This window comes from Stenella coeruleoalba, assembly GCF_951394435.1.
Source record: "Stenella coeruleoalba genome assembly, chromosome: 7".
Taxonomy (NCBI): domain Eukaryota; kingdom Metazoa; phylum Chordata; class Mammalia; order Artiodactyla; family Delphinidae; genus Stenella; species Stenella coeruleoalba.
Genome location: NC_137153.1, coordinates 26486825 through 26501443, shown reverse-complemented (window position 1 = coordinate 26501443; position 14619 = coordinate 26486825). Strand labels below are relative to the sequence as shown.

General features: G+C 37.0%; 1 long non-coding RNA gene across 1 annotated transcript in view; it reads right to left on the bottom strand.

Annotated features, from left to right (window-relative positions):
- Window positions 1–731: 731 nt before the first annotated feature.
- LOC307189221 overlaps window positions 732–14619 on the bottom strand; it is a 98239-nt gene continuing 84351 nt past the window's right edge. The window contains exons 3-4 of the long non-coding RNA XR_013829123.1: window positions 4150–4210; window positions 732–1084 (exon numbers count right to left, since the gene is read on the bottom strand). This is a non-coding gene — a long non-coding RNA (uncharacterized lncRNA). The remainder of the gene's footprint in view (window positions 1085–4149; window positions 4211–14619) is intronic.

Below are 14619 nucleotides of genomic sequence, written 5' to 3'. Positions count from 1 at the left end.
ATAGAACTCCATCATGAAGAACATAACTGTCTGAATCTTGAGTCCACCTGAAATTCAAGGTCATCCATGCAGATTTTGAGAGTTGAAGTCAAAAGTACACAAAATCCAGTTCCTGGAAATACCATCCCTGCTTTGCCCCCATGTCCCCACACACACCCTCACCTGAGCGGCATGGAGACTCACTAAGAGACATATTGATGGGGAAGCCCACCAGTCAGAGTGGACAAGACAGTATAGTAGGATGCAGGAAGAAAATATTAGAACTTCCATTTGTATTCCTTCTCTTCTCATTCTTTTAAAATTCCTATATCTGTATAATTTTTGTCTTGCATATAAATTACAGAACCATAGTACATACATTTAATTTGAAAACGCATAAATATACACACTGTATCTTCATGCTCAGAAAACTTTTTTCTGAGTAGGAGAAGGATAGAAGTGTTGGAGAACACTAACATGAACCAGATTCCTGGCCTTTTCTAAGGAATCAAACCAGAATCCAAAACAGCCATGGGCTCTGGGCTCTGGGCTCTGTCAGGCAAAGCACATGTGTGTGGCCTGTCCAGGGAGAAGGAGAACCATGAATAAACTCTAGAATATCTGTTTCACCAAACTCTGAAACTCAGAGGGACCCCGTCAGCCCTGAGTTTCACCTTGTAGGCAGAGGGCAGATTACACAGGTAAGTGAACCATTCTCCCCCTACTAGCCTGCAAACACCATGCAGCTGTGGATTGGTAGGGACCCCAAGTCCATAGTAAGAGCACAGATCCAGTTAGAATACAGTGAAGGAACTTCCGGACCTTCCAGCAGCATCAGAGCTGCAGGGGGAATGTGTGAGGGTGTAGAAGCAAGGGGGACCTCAGGCAGCATCTAGCAGAGATTGGTGAACAGCAGCACACACCAATCCCAGGACAATGGCTTTTAGTTAAGAATGCAGTGGTTTGCATTTACATTAGATTGTTGAAAGGATCCTGTTGCTTTTGAGGCAAAATTCTGAAGGCAGTAGTTTTATTTACTAATTTAAAAAACAGGTTTTACATATAGAAAATCCACTGGAAGGTGTTTTGGATCAGGTAAACAGTTCTGAAGAAAGAAAAGAAAAATGGACGCATTAAGTCAAATTTATGGATATAGTGACTTGACTAGTAAGCAGAAGAGTAAAAATATTAGACAAAATTAAACATCAGATCAATATACCTAGGGTGCACAACCACTGAGCACACTCACAAACTGGCATATTGAGAAAGGGTCTCAGCTATTAGGCCAAGCAACTGCTGTGATCCAGCTTAAGCACAGGCAGATCGGATACACTTTCTCCCAATTCAGGGGTTTTAAGCTAAGATGAGGGGAGTTTAGTCAATAATGAAGTTTTAGTGAAAGCAGCATCTGTAGTTGTCAGCACTTGCCATTGGAAGATAATGTGTGAACAGCAAGTTGAGAAAGAGAAGTATTTCAGTTTTGAGGCCAAAACCAATCACTTGAACACATTATTAGATGTAGGAAATGGACTTAAGAGTCTATACTGGTCGATCCACTGCACACTGTCTACATTACCCAGTAATCTTCAGTAGTTGTCATTATTTCACACACTGATCTCTAACACAGCGGGGAGGTCAGATATACTTGTCAAGGTCAAGCTGGATGTCAGTGAAGGACTCAGTGAAAGTGTGGAAATCTCGCAACTTGCTCTCAGATAGATGACCATCAAATGAAACATTTCATGATATGATATGTAATAAATGATATGTAATATGACATGACATGATTAATGTATCAATATACAAAGGAATGGTAAAAAATACTGATTGATATGATATGATATGAAATGACATATAATACACAATATATGATACAATATGACATGATTGATTTATCAACACAAAAAGGAATGGTAAAAAAAAATACTATACAATACAAACTTGAAAAAAGTGTTGCCTGATAATCTCTGGAGACATACTCTATTTTTAATTTCATCCCACATGGCTTCATGGGCTATCATGTCTACACTCTTTTTATTAGGGTAACATTTTTTCTTTTACTCAGTATATGGATAATTTAGCAGTGGTTAAATTCTTTTTTATTGAAACACTTTGTATTCAAATTATGAGCAGACTTTATATACAGTATTTTTGTGCATGTGGATGTCTTCTTGGCTTTATGTCATCCCACTCTGATATCATTTCACCAGTTTCCTACTGAATAGAGTTGAGGAGGTGTACTGATATGGGATTTAAATCCTAAGCAAAGGGAATCAATGCTCCCAGGCTGAGAAAGTATTTAAGGGAAGATGGATGAACTGAAATCTCACTGGTGGTCTTCACATTTATGAATTTTTACTATATCAAAATATAACAAGTATAAAATATGGGAGTAGGGGAGCTAAGCAAATCTTAGAAAATACATTCAAGCTAACAATGCACTTACTCTGTTAATCTGTTTGTCCTTCATACAAACAGATGTATGGGTTTGTCTAGAAGACCTGTACTTTTCCATTGATTTCTAAAATTCTAGAATGATGCCTTCCAATTGAAGCTAAATGTTTCTCCCATGCTTCATTTGTCTTGTGAGAGAAAAAAAAAAAGCAAAAACAACAACAGCCCTGATGATATCCAGAGGTAAGCCTGGACATAAATACCAAAAGGTATCACAGAATACCAATCAATGCCAAGAAAGATTACTCTGAGATAATGATGAAGTGAGAAAAAGTGAAGGCAATTCACAACTGTTTTCTAAGTACAGAAAAAGAAGTCACTGTGCCATCCCCCCAAAATAGCAAACACTCCATTCTCTTGGTTAAAACGAGTGACATCTACTTTGTTTCCAGTAATGGCTTTATTTTGACTACAGTCTTCCCTCTTGTAGCTAAAATTTATTGAGATGAATTATAGAATTGCCTTGGCTTTCACCATCCAATTTAAGTAATAATTGAAATTAGGAGCTTAGTGGATAGGCTAAATGAATAGATTAGACAGAACTTGAATCTAATGGACACATCTACAAAGAAAACTCTGTCCGATTCTTCAGAATACATATTCTTTTCATATATGTACATAGAACATATGTGAAAATTGCCAAATGCTGTTCCATAAATCAAGCCTCCACAATTTCAAAGGAATGAAATCATGGAGTGCTATGACCACAGTGGAATTAAGTTAGAAATCAATAATTATAAACAAATAATAATCAAAGTGGGAACTAAAACATTCTTATGTTAGAAAATTGTGAAACACCAATCTAAATAATCCAATGGTCAAATAATAAAATGGAAGAGAAAATTTAAAATATTATGAGCTGAATGATAATGAAATAATGGAAAATCAAGACTTGTGGGATGGCTTAGAGGGACATTTATAATAGCTTTAAATGTGCATATCTGAAAAGAGTTTTTTAAAAACAATAATCTAAGCATCCATCTGTGTAAGCAAGAAGAAGAACAGCTAAAGCAAAAGAAAGAAAGAAAAAATAAAGATGAGAGCAGAAATCAATGAAGAAGAAACATACATAGTTTTAACATTGCTAAAACTAGTTCTTAGAAAGACTATAAAATTAATAAACCCAATGGCATTTGGTAAATTTTTCTTATAATCTGGAAACCTTCTATCAAGGGACATTTTGAATCTGGATCTGAAGGAAGATCTTCCCACCCTCCACACCCCATCATATATGGGGCTCACAAAACTCTGTGCTGTCCCTCATTTCACATTGTTTTTCCATTCCAGAGCATTTATTTTAGAATGCAGTTAAAAATGGAAAAAATGAAGGTGCAACTAATTATTTCCGGGTTTATAAAAATGTGAGTTAGAATGTTTCATCCATTCAAAACAGCCAGTTGTGAGATTAAAAACCTAATTCATTCATTTAATGCTTTTCAGCAGACATCACAAGAATAAAGACATTCTCATAGCTCAAAACCTGTGTCCAGGACATTTTTTCTTGGTTCGGATTTCAGCAGCTATGGAGTAAAAACTCTTTTATCTCCAGGGACTGTGTCACTTAACATAAAGCCTCCAACAATAACAACAAAAAAAAGTAAAAGAAAACATGAATTCAGCATACTAATAATGATCATAGGTATGAAGATATATATTTTCCAAACCTGATAACTGTAACACTGTTCAAGTTAGTATGTTTTTAGAATAAAAAATTACCTTTCTGAAGCCACTTGACTGATATAAGAACAAGAAAAAATGACATCCATGTTAACAGGAGCTGTCAACAAATAGATTATTATTAGTCAAATGTACAAACTAGATCATTCGTTTTGTAACTTTATGTCTTCCAAGCAACATGGTGCACAAAGTTGAGGTTATAGTCTTCAGAAAATATAACAAACATGAAAACTTTGATCCTGTGGTCGCTGTCACATGCGTCACATTTGTGACATTTGAATGTATATGCCACAAAAGAATTAGACACACACATATCCACACACATACACACCTACTTACACACAAATACTCACATATGTACACATGTAAACATGAAAACAGAAACGTACACATATATATATACACATACATTTCGACTTACACACATAAACACCTACTTATACACATGAACATATTTATACACATGCACACCTACTTACACATACATACACCCATGCATGAATACACATACTACACATACATACCCTACCACACATACACACACACTACAGAGTATAGATGTATAGATGTCCAAAAAATAATTTTTAGGATTAGGGTTTTGAAAATATGAAAACATCCCAATAAATGCTGCATTAAAACCAAGTAAAATATGTAAGTGCTCACTTGGACAACAGAACCTTTAGCAAAAGAAATGTCCTTGAAAATATTGTGATTATTATGAGCTGTGAGTACAAATGTACTCTATAATATAAAGCTCAAATATTCTCATTTGTAGAGCTGTTCCATTTCATCCTATCATCTTTTCCTATTCTGTGTCTGCCCCAATTCTCTCTTCTCCTCCCATGATGTTTCAGCCCTGACTTGAAAGCAGCAGAAGTTTAATGCTGAAAGTAACCAGCATTTTACAGGCTGATTGCCATTGCTGGGCTATTAGTAGAAATAAAGATGGCTTAATAAACTCTAGCATTCCACGCTAGTTAATGTCATTCCAGGTGTAGAGAGAGATAAAGAATTCTATGTCTTCATTGTAATGATATTAAAACAAACTACTGTGTATTAAATCATGCTTGGAAATGAGCAGACACTGCAGCCAGAAGCAAGCTCAGGAAACCATGGGAAACTATTTTGACTACTTCATCCAGGTTCCTTTTGAGGGAGAAGGCTCTGTATAAGGAAATGAGCTGCCTCAGAGCCCCATCTTGACTTACACAAAGACCATCACTGACTTGCTGTGATTCTCAACTACTCAGTAGAAGAAACAGGGGCAGCATGGAGAGGAGATACAGAGGAGCACGAGGATGGACCACTGGGCAAGCAGTGATCAGAAGAAAAAGCTTATTTCTCTAATATTCAGCAATTCCCAGTCATTTGTGTTCTAGGCTTACTCCACCATAAGAACTGAAACACTGCCAGGAAATGCACAATATTAGATTCCTTGAGAGAAACCTCCTTGGGCCTGGACACATGTACACTGTCTTGGGTCATTTTACATTTTTCCACAGAGCTCACAGCAGAAGACTGAATAGTTAAAAGATACAACTAATCTTATTTTCACTTAAAGATTCTTAAATTCTACCAGTGCAGCATGGCTAATAAATTGGGAAAACAAATCTAACTTTAAAGCAGTGCAATCCTCTATAATAATTTGAAAACTTTAAACTCTTTCCTCTCTGGAATTTTAAATAGATGACAGACTCATAACCATTTAAAAATATGTTATGCTATGGAAATTGACAAATAATTGATTATCAGCTTAAGTTGAAATAATAGTCTACTCTAAATCCAGGACTAAGGACGGATGAAAAGCTTAACTTTGGGGCCTCATTTTTGGACATTGAATTAAGAGAGAACGGGAGCAGCAGGCATGTGGTGTAGGGAATGGTGGAAGGGAGGAATAAATACTGGGAGTGCAGAGGAGGAAAAGTTGACACCTGTTTCACACTTCCCCTCTATTTCTACTCCAATGTTCCTGGCTTGGGTATTACCATCTTTCACCCAAATGACTCAAGGACCCCACAGCTGCCTCCTTAGCTGATGTTTTGTTGCATTGCTTTCATGTACAATGAAGTAATGGATACGCCCTGCTTTATGTAACCTTTTTGTACTTTCAGCAGTCCTCAATGCAAATCTGTTTTATTAAAACTTAGAATAAACATGGAATTCAGTAACTGCCCAAATTCTAGAAGGAAGTAAAAAAAGATGTAGGAAGGATGATTCACAGTTCAAGTTATTTTTTAAACATAATTTCTATAAACTTTGTACATACTGGAAAAAATAGAATCAACACCTTAATCCTTTCTTAGTGTCTGGCTGTGTCCATTAAGGACCGTGCATACGCACAGACACATATGTTACCCAGCTGTCTGCTTTGTGGGAGTCACAGGTGTCCTATGTCTACATGCCATCATCCAGGGAGAAACAGGATCACGCCATTTCAGAGAGGCCTTAAGGCTGTTGAGCACCCCTTCCTCTGACAGCTCAGGATTGGTCGTGAGTGGTCACAAAGAAGTGTTCACTGAATACGTTTATTAAGGACTGGATTAAATGTTTTACAACAACAACAATACACATTTGGGGGCATAAAAGAAATACCTCAAAACATTAAACATGCTAATATTGGAAAATATTAGCATTTCCAATCACTGCTAAATTATCCTGATTCAGCTTCCCAGTGACAGTCCTATTTCCTTCACTTTTTTGCTGGATCATGTGGTAGTTGTATTTTTAAATTTTTGAGGAACCTCCATACTGTTTCCCATTATGGCTGTACCAAATTACATTCCCACCAACACTGTACAAGGCTTTTCTTTTCTCCACACTCTTGCCTTTTTGGAACTTTAAGGTAATCCAAAAACATTATCCCTGCATTGTATGTATGCAGTTAAGATAGAAGCACCAGGGAATGGAGAGAGCAACAATCTCCTTAAGTCAGTGTTTGCATCTGAAAGAACACGAGGGGATTTATGCCTGCCATTATTTTTTAAAAGGGCAGTAGAATGCTGATCACACACAGGTGGGATGCTTAAAGTAAATCCTGCATGTGGACTAAAAAGGAAGAGGCTCGGCCTGGACCTTGCATGGAATATTCTACCTATTCTTTTCTTTTAAATTTTTATTGCAGTCTAGTTGAGTTACAATTTTGTGTTAGTTTCAGGTGTACAGCAAAGGAAATAAGTTATATATATATACATATATCCACTCTTTCTTAGATTCTTTCCCCATATAGGCCATTACAGACTATTGAGTAGAGTTCTCTGTGCAATACAGTAGGTTCTTATTAGTTATCTATTTTATATATAGTAGTAATGTATGTCAATCCCAATCTCTCAATTTATCCCTCGCCCTCCGCTTTCCCCCCCGGTAACCATAAGTTTGTTTTCTACATCTGTGACTCTATTTCTGTTTTGTAAATAAGTTCATTTGTACCATTTTTTTAAATTCCACATATGATACCATATGATATTTGTCTTTCTCTTACTTACTTCACTCAGTATAACAATCTCTAGGTCCATCCATGTTGCTGAAAATGGCATTATTCTTTTTTATGGCTGAGTAATATTCCATTGTGTGTGTATATATATACACACATATATATGTATATATATATATATATATATGTGTGTGTGTGTGTGTGTGTCTCTCTCCCTCTCTCTCTCTCTCTCTCTCTCTCTCTCTCTCTCTCTCTCTATATATATATATATATATATATATATATATACACCAAATCTTCTTTATCCATTTCTTTGTTGATGGACATTTGCTTCTACTGATTCTTAAAGTAGTCCTCTTCCTAACAGGTTCAGTGGTGGTTACATGAAGCATATTAGCTATTACATACCTTGTCCCCTGTTTCTCATTAAGCAGAAGCCCTTTTGGAGTGGGAAATGTCCCGAAGTGAAAGAACTTATTCTAAGATGACTCTCATTGTCTTATAGATAAAATGTCAATATGGCATCAATTCATTAAACAAAAAATATAGATTGTGAAGCAGTTTCCATGAGGTTTCAGGATTTGAGTCACTCCCTAAAACATGCTCAAGTGAAGACGAATCCTTCACCTCTCCAGGATGTGCACGGTCAGCCTTCCTAGCAGTCCCTTGTAGGGGGTCTTTAGGCAGCTCCCCCAGAGCCTGAGGGCCAGGACAGTCAGACTGAATTTTGATCTCCCACAATTAACCACTTCTACACTTCATTCAGCCACTTCTTTGTGGAGCACTTCTGAAAGCTGAATCATGTGATGTGGAGAAGGACAGTGACTTTAGCACCAGCCAACAAAAGTATAATTTCTTCAAGATTACAGTTTTCTCTTCCAATGTTTTAATAGTTTGAGTATAAATATTTTCACAAAGAACATTTATGAGCTATTTTATTCTTTGAATGTGCTCTGTACAAATGAAATCGTCTCTAGCCTCACTGGGATAATTATTTTGGCTATAATTTAATTGTCATGCAGAATCTAGAGCAAACCAAGCATTGAAAAAGAGAAGAGGAGAAGGAAGAAAAGACTTGTAGGTGTGGGAAAAATAAAACTAAAGTAGCATTGTTACTATATTAATGTTCTTGCATTTTTCTAGCAGCTTTTCTTTTTCTAATAATCTTGAAGTATTTCATGAACTGTTGCTGTAGGAAAGCCATGAGATGCAGATTATTAAGAAAAAAAGACATCAGGATTATCCTAACCCCACGATTCTGCATGACCTTTGCTACAGTTCCATTGACAGATAATTACGTGAGGAGAGAAGTAACAGCCATGTGCTGAGTGCCTCTGAAGTCCAAGTATTTTCTCCAGCATCTTCACTGCTAACCTCTACCCTGTGAGGCAGCTGTTACCAGCATTTTACAGAGGTTCCCAAGAATCAAGAAAATGGTCCCAAGTGGGGTGTGTGTGTGTGTGTGTGTGTGTGTGTGTGTGTGTGTGTGTGTGTATATAATGGAATATTACTCAGCCATAAAAAAGAATGAAATAACGCTATTTGTGGCAACATGGATGGACCTAGAGATTATCATACTAAGTGAAGTAAGCCAGACAAAGACAAATATTGTATGATATCACTTATATGTGAAATCTACAAAAAAGTGATACAAATGAACGTATTTACAAAACAGAAATAGACTCACAGACATAGAAAACAAACTTATGGTTACCAAAGGGGAGGGGAGGAGAGGGACAAATTAGGAGTTTAGGACTAACTTATACACAGTACTATATATAAAATAGGTAAAAAACAAGGGCCTACTGTATAGCATCGGGAACTATACTTAATATCTTGTAATAACCTATAATGGAAGAGAATGTAAAAAAGAATACATATATTTATACATATGTATAACTGAATAACTTTACTGTACACCTGAAACTAACATAAAATGTAAAACAACTATATTTCAATAAAAATAAAGAAAAGAAAACAATAAATTAACCAAATCACATGAAGAAAAAAAAAGAAAGAAAATGGCCCGAGGTACTCTGCCTTGTGGATCTTGGGCGAACAACTGAGCTCCAAATCAGTGTGTATTTCCTTCTTCATTTATGTTCATCCCTCAAATGAAATATGAGACATGTAACTGCTATTTGGCAAGGGTATAGGGGAGGCAGCCTCCAAAATGCAACAATCTTGGCATTACAAAAAGTTGAGGTGGATGCCAATTCCAGAAGACTCAGAGGGAACTGAGCAAGTGCTCAGACTGACCAGTATCACTGCCCAAGGTGACCTGGACATCTTTATGCCAAGAAACAATGTATAGAAATGGCATTGATGACAGAGGCCAGCAAGGCATGGGTCAGGGGCTCCTTTCCACCCCTTACCAACTCCCCATTCCATAATGCATGTAAGCCCCTCGCATAAAAACAGATACACAAAGAACTTGGATTCCCACAGCAAAACCTTGCGTTGCCTGAGAAATTTCTGCAATGAGTTGAGAAATCTGAAATTGACTAGATTATTTTCTACTGTCAAGCAAAAATGAAATTTTATGATGAAAAATGAGATATTTTTTAAATTACAATTTTGCCTTCTTTACTGGCTTTTTGGACTGCAACTATGAAACTTAAGCATGGTTTTAGACTTATTTTCAAAACAAATGTTTTAAAACCTTTAATAAAGTAGAAGTAACATAAAATAAACTGCACTTACAGTGTACAGTTTCATAGGTTTGATATATGTGTGCCCATGAAACCATCAGCCTAATTAAGATAGTGAACACATCCATCACCCCCAAAAGTTTCCTCATGCCCTTCTGTAACCCCTTCCTACTCCCCTCATTCCTTCCATCCCCAGGCAAACATTTAACTACTTTTTGTAATGATTTATTTGCATTTTCTAGAACTTCATACACATAGACTCATACAGTATTTTTTTCTAGCTTCTTTCCCTCAGCATAATTGAGATTAATCATGCTGTTGTGTGTACCAACAGTTTACTTCCTTTTATTGTCATGCATTATTCTATTGCAGGGATATATCATACTCTCTTTATCCATTCACTTGTTGACGGATATATGGGTTATTTACTGGTTTGGGCTGTTCCAAATAAACCTGCTATGAACATCCATACACAAGTCTTTGTGTGGATATATGATTTATTTGTCGTGGGTAATATCTAGGCGCAGAATGGCTGCATTATAAGATGGCTTTGTATGATGGGTGTCTGCTTGGCTTTCTAAGAAACTGCCAAACTGCAAAACAGGTACCTTCTAAGAATATTAAAATCAACTCACTGATTTTTGCCAAATGCCAAAGGAAAGTGTACGATCTTCTTTTTATCTCTTTGTTTTTCTACTGAATGTATTATGTTTTCACTTTGAAAACAGGATTCCCCTCCCCTCTTAATACTGAAACATTTTACTGACCAAAGCAGGCAATGTAAAAAATATCTCATCCCTTTTAATATTATAAGCCTTTGATTGTTACAACTTTTTTCCTCCTCAGAAAGCCATCCCCTGCTATTCCAGACCCACAGATGTGGGAAGGGAGTACTGTATCAAGCAGCCTCCCAAGCGACAGGACATTAATTACTGAGACAAGAAAAACCATGGCCTAATTATCATTAATCCAAGTGCATCTCTATTCTAGAAAAGCAGAGTGCTGTGAAGGGCAGAGAATATGCCTATTCATAACATTATGTCCCTACTAAGTAACTCGTGATCTATTTCAACTTCTCTACTGATACCTCAAGTCCAGAGAATTACTCTCTGGTTTCCACCAAGTGCCTGAAAAAATAACTTTTTTTCCCCACTGATTTTCTTTTTCTGGCCCTCAGAAAATTCTATCATCTTAAGCAGATATGATTGTATTTTGAATTCCTCTGCAGGCTCTTTCTGCTTCACTGTCCCCCTGTGAGGTTTAGCAGTTCATCCATGAGAGGTAATGTTCTTCTATGAGTGAATTACACTCAGTGGTTGACATACACTTACCTGTCCCCACCACTTCTATTATCTGGCATATTCCCTAAAATAGGTCTGCCTCCATTTTCCTGGTACTCTTACCTTACTAAAAGAAAAGAAAACATAATCAGTGCCAGTGTTTTCACTGGCTTCAGTTAAGGTTGAAGTCAGGAATAAATCATAAACTTTTTAGTGGGGATTTGTTCTTCCCTTTTTTTTTTAACACTTAAAATAATATTTATACTACTTTTTCCCCATGGAACGTGTTTTTTTTATGCCCACTATTTGGATCATTTACAAGTTTCAAGACAAATCAATAGAATCTTAGCTTTAAGGTAAGTCTCAGGTTTAAATCCCAACTTTGTTGACCAACTAATGGTGGTGATTGTGCAAGTTACATAATCTCTCTGCATTGTGTTTATTTCTCCATGAAGTTGGAGTACCTCCAATCACAGAGCTCCCTGAGGGCACGTATCGTGGGCCATTTTGTTCATTATTATATAGCTGATGCCAAGAATTGTGCCTGACATATGGGAGGCACTAAATAAATAATGACTGAATGTATAAAACAAAAACAGCAATTATAATAACATAACTACCTTCACACAATTTGCTGCACGAAGCCAGTGGATAAACAATACTATTTAACTTCCATTACATACAAAAGTGTTCTACCAGGAAGAGAGCAAAGTAAGTGATGATTTCACCATCAGAGAATTTAGAAGGAATGATTTCCAGGGATCCTAGACCTGGGATCTGTGATTTATTCCTGACATCAATCTTAACTGAGGCAAGTGAAAACAACAGCACTGATTGCCTTACATTTTCTTTTCTTTCTGTAAGGTAAGGGTACTAAAAAATGGATCATGATAGACCACATGAAATTCTATGCTAAGAAAGTAAGAATTTTACATGTCAATCTTTTCCAGTTGTCACATAACAAAGTGCCACTTTGTAGAGAAATACACCCAGGTCCATTCTAGTAGAGTAGTTAGGACACAGGGCCTGAAGCAATGCCCAAGACACCCAATATGTGGCCATAAACATAACTGAATTACTTTCCCAATTTCAGAGCAGAACTACTTGTAAAAATGGAAAGAAGAGATCCCAGAGACATCCTCAGAAAAGAAAAAGAACTCACCTCTAGGCGGGGCTCACTGTGTCTGAGAGTTACTAGGTAAACATATTGTGCCCCTTCGACAAGATTTGTCCAGCATCTACTGCAAGAGCAACATACCTTGAAACCTTCTCCCAATGCTATAGCTCACATGGAGAGTAGTGGCTCAGAATATGCAATGGACCCAGTAATAAACAGAAACCATGGCCCTAACTCATCATCAGACAACAAGGCAGCAGGTAGCAGCACCTTGAAAAGTCTAAAATACCTTCCTAAACTACATAAGGGATAAATAATGAAGACAGCTTGGAATTAACTTCTGATGATGCGTATTTTACTATTTACGTGTTGTTCAGGATGCATTATATTTATAAAACCAAGGAAGAAGGATCCAGAAAAAAAGTATGATGATACAGGCAGGGCCACCAAGTCAGTGAGCAGAGCAAGAACTCTGGTTCCTGGGAAAAGAGCCTGAGGAGCTGCAGTGGAAGTTACAGGACAGTGGTGGGTCTCAGGGTTCCCAGGAGAGGCTCTGATTACAGCTGCCACAGTTGTCAGTCACTTCTCCAAAACTCGGAGTCGCTCTGGCTTGACTGAGTTTTAGAAGGTCTTTTTACTCTGTGTACCCTTGAGAAAGACAGATTCTCTGTACAAGTCAGATGAAAAGGAAGGAGAATGGGATCCTTCTGTCTCTTGAGAGATGGCTATTCCTCCTGCCTGCTCTCATCCTCCAAGAATGGGAGAACCTAGTCACCAAAGGCACATTGCAGAGCTTATCAATTAAAAACACTCTGAAGAAATATAACCCTTCTAGGTTTCTTTCTTCTAAGGACCCCTCCCAATGTCCACTCCCAGGAGCATCCATTCCTGAGGGCGAAGTGAGGACAGCCAACCCCACTGTGCACACAGCTCTGCAGGTCCGGCCCAGACTGACCCCACCTGCACAAACACCACCACCCAGTCAGAGAAAGACCAATTCCCATGTTCACATTAATCCTGACTGAGCCAGCCCTTGATTTCTGGCAATGTTTCATCTTTCTCTTTGTGAACCGTTCCTTCAAATCCTTAGGTGTTTAGCATTTCTTGTTTTTAGGTACCATGTTTCTTTCCTGTGTGCATGTAACACTTTTGCAAGGAAAGGTAATTCTTACTTGATTAGTGTGTTGTGGGCTCTTTGTACTGTTTTTGCTAATGGAATTTAATTCATATCAACCCTCCATGGCAAATGTCATTCCTATTTTAAATATGCAGGAGCGAAGACTCAGGGAGATTAAGTAAGTTGTCTGTGGACACTCCACAAATAAAGAGATCTAGGTCTGTCCAATTCTGAAATCCCCATTTTTTCACTATGCTAAGTAGTGTCTGAGAACAGGAGGCACATACATTTAACAAATAAATCTACTAAATTATCTATAACACACCACGATTAAGCCAGGACAGGGAATAGTTTATAAATGGACTAAATAAATATCTCATATGTATCATATGTTCATGATGAATAGAGAGATGTTTTCAAAGTCATAGGAATAGAACTTCCAAAAAAAACAAACTCATATGGCCAAGTGAGAGTTTTAAGAAAGGTTTTCTCGCAAAAATATGTTATTTTGCCATTCGGATATTTTTCTTCTAAAGAAATCTTGTTTGATCTCTTTATTAGTGGCATACAAGACAAAAAGATAATGATAAGGACATACATATTATACAACCTGTCCCTTCAAACTATAAATCAAGAAGTATTTTTTATCCTCCAACCTAATAAGAGGAGTCATGTTGATGTTTTTTCTTACTTTGAAGGAAATAAAGGCAAATTCATCACTTAAGAATTTTATCTGCTTCAGAGTCATTATGAAATAACTAACAAAATAATGTAGAGTATTTTTAATTAGGGTATAGTTGCTTTACAATGTTGTGTTAGTTTCTTCTGTACAGAAAAGTGAATCAGCTATACGTATAAATATATCCCCTCTTTTTTGGATTTCCGTCCCATTTAGGTCATCACACAGCATCGAG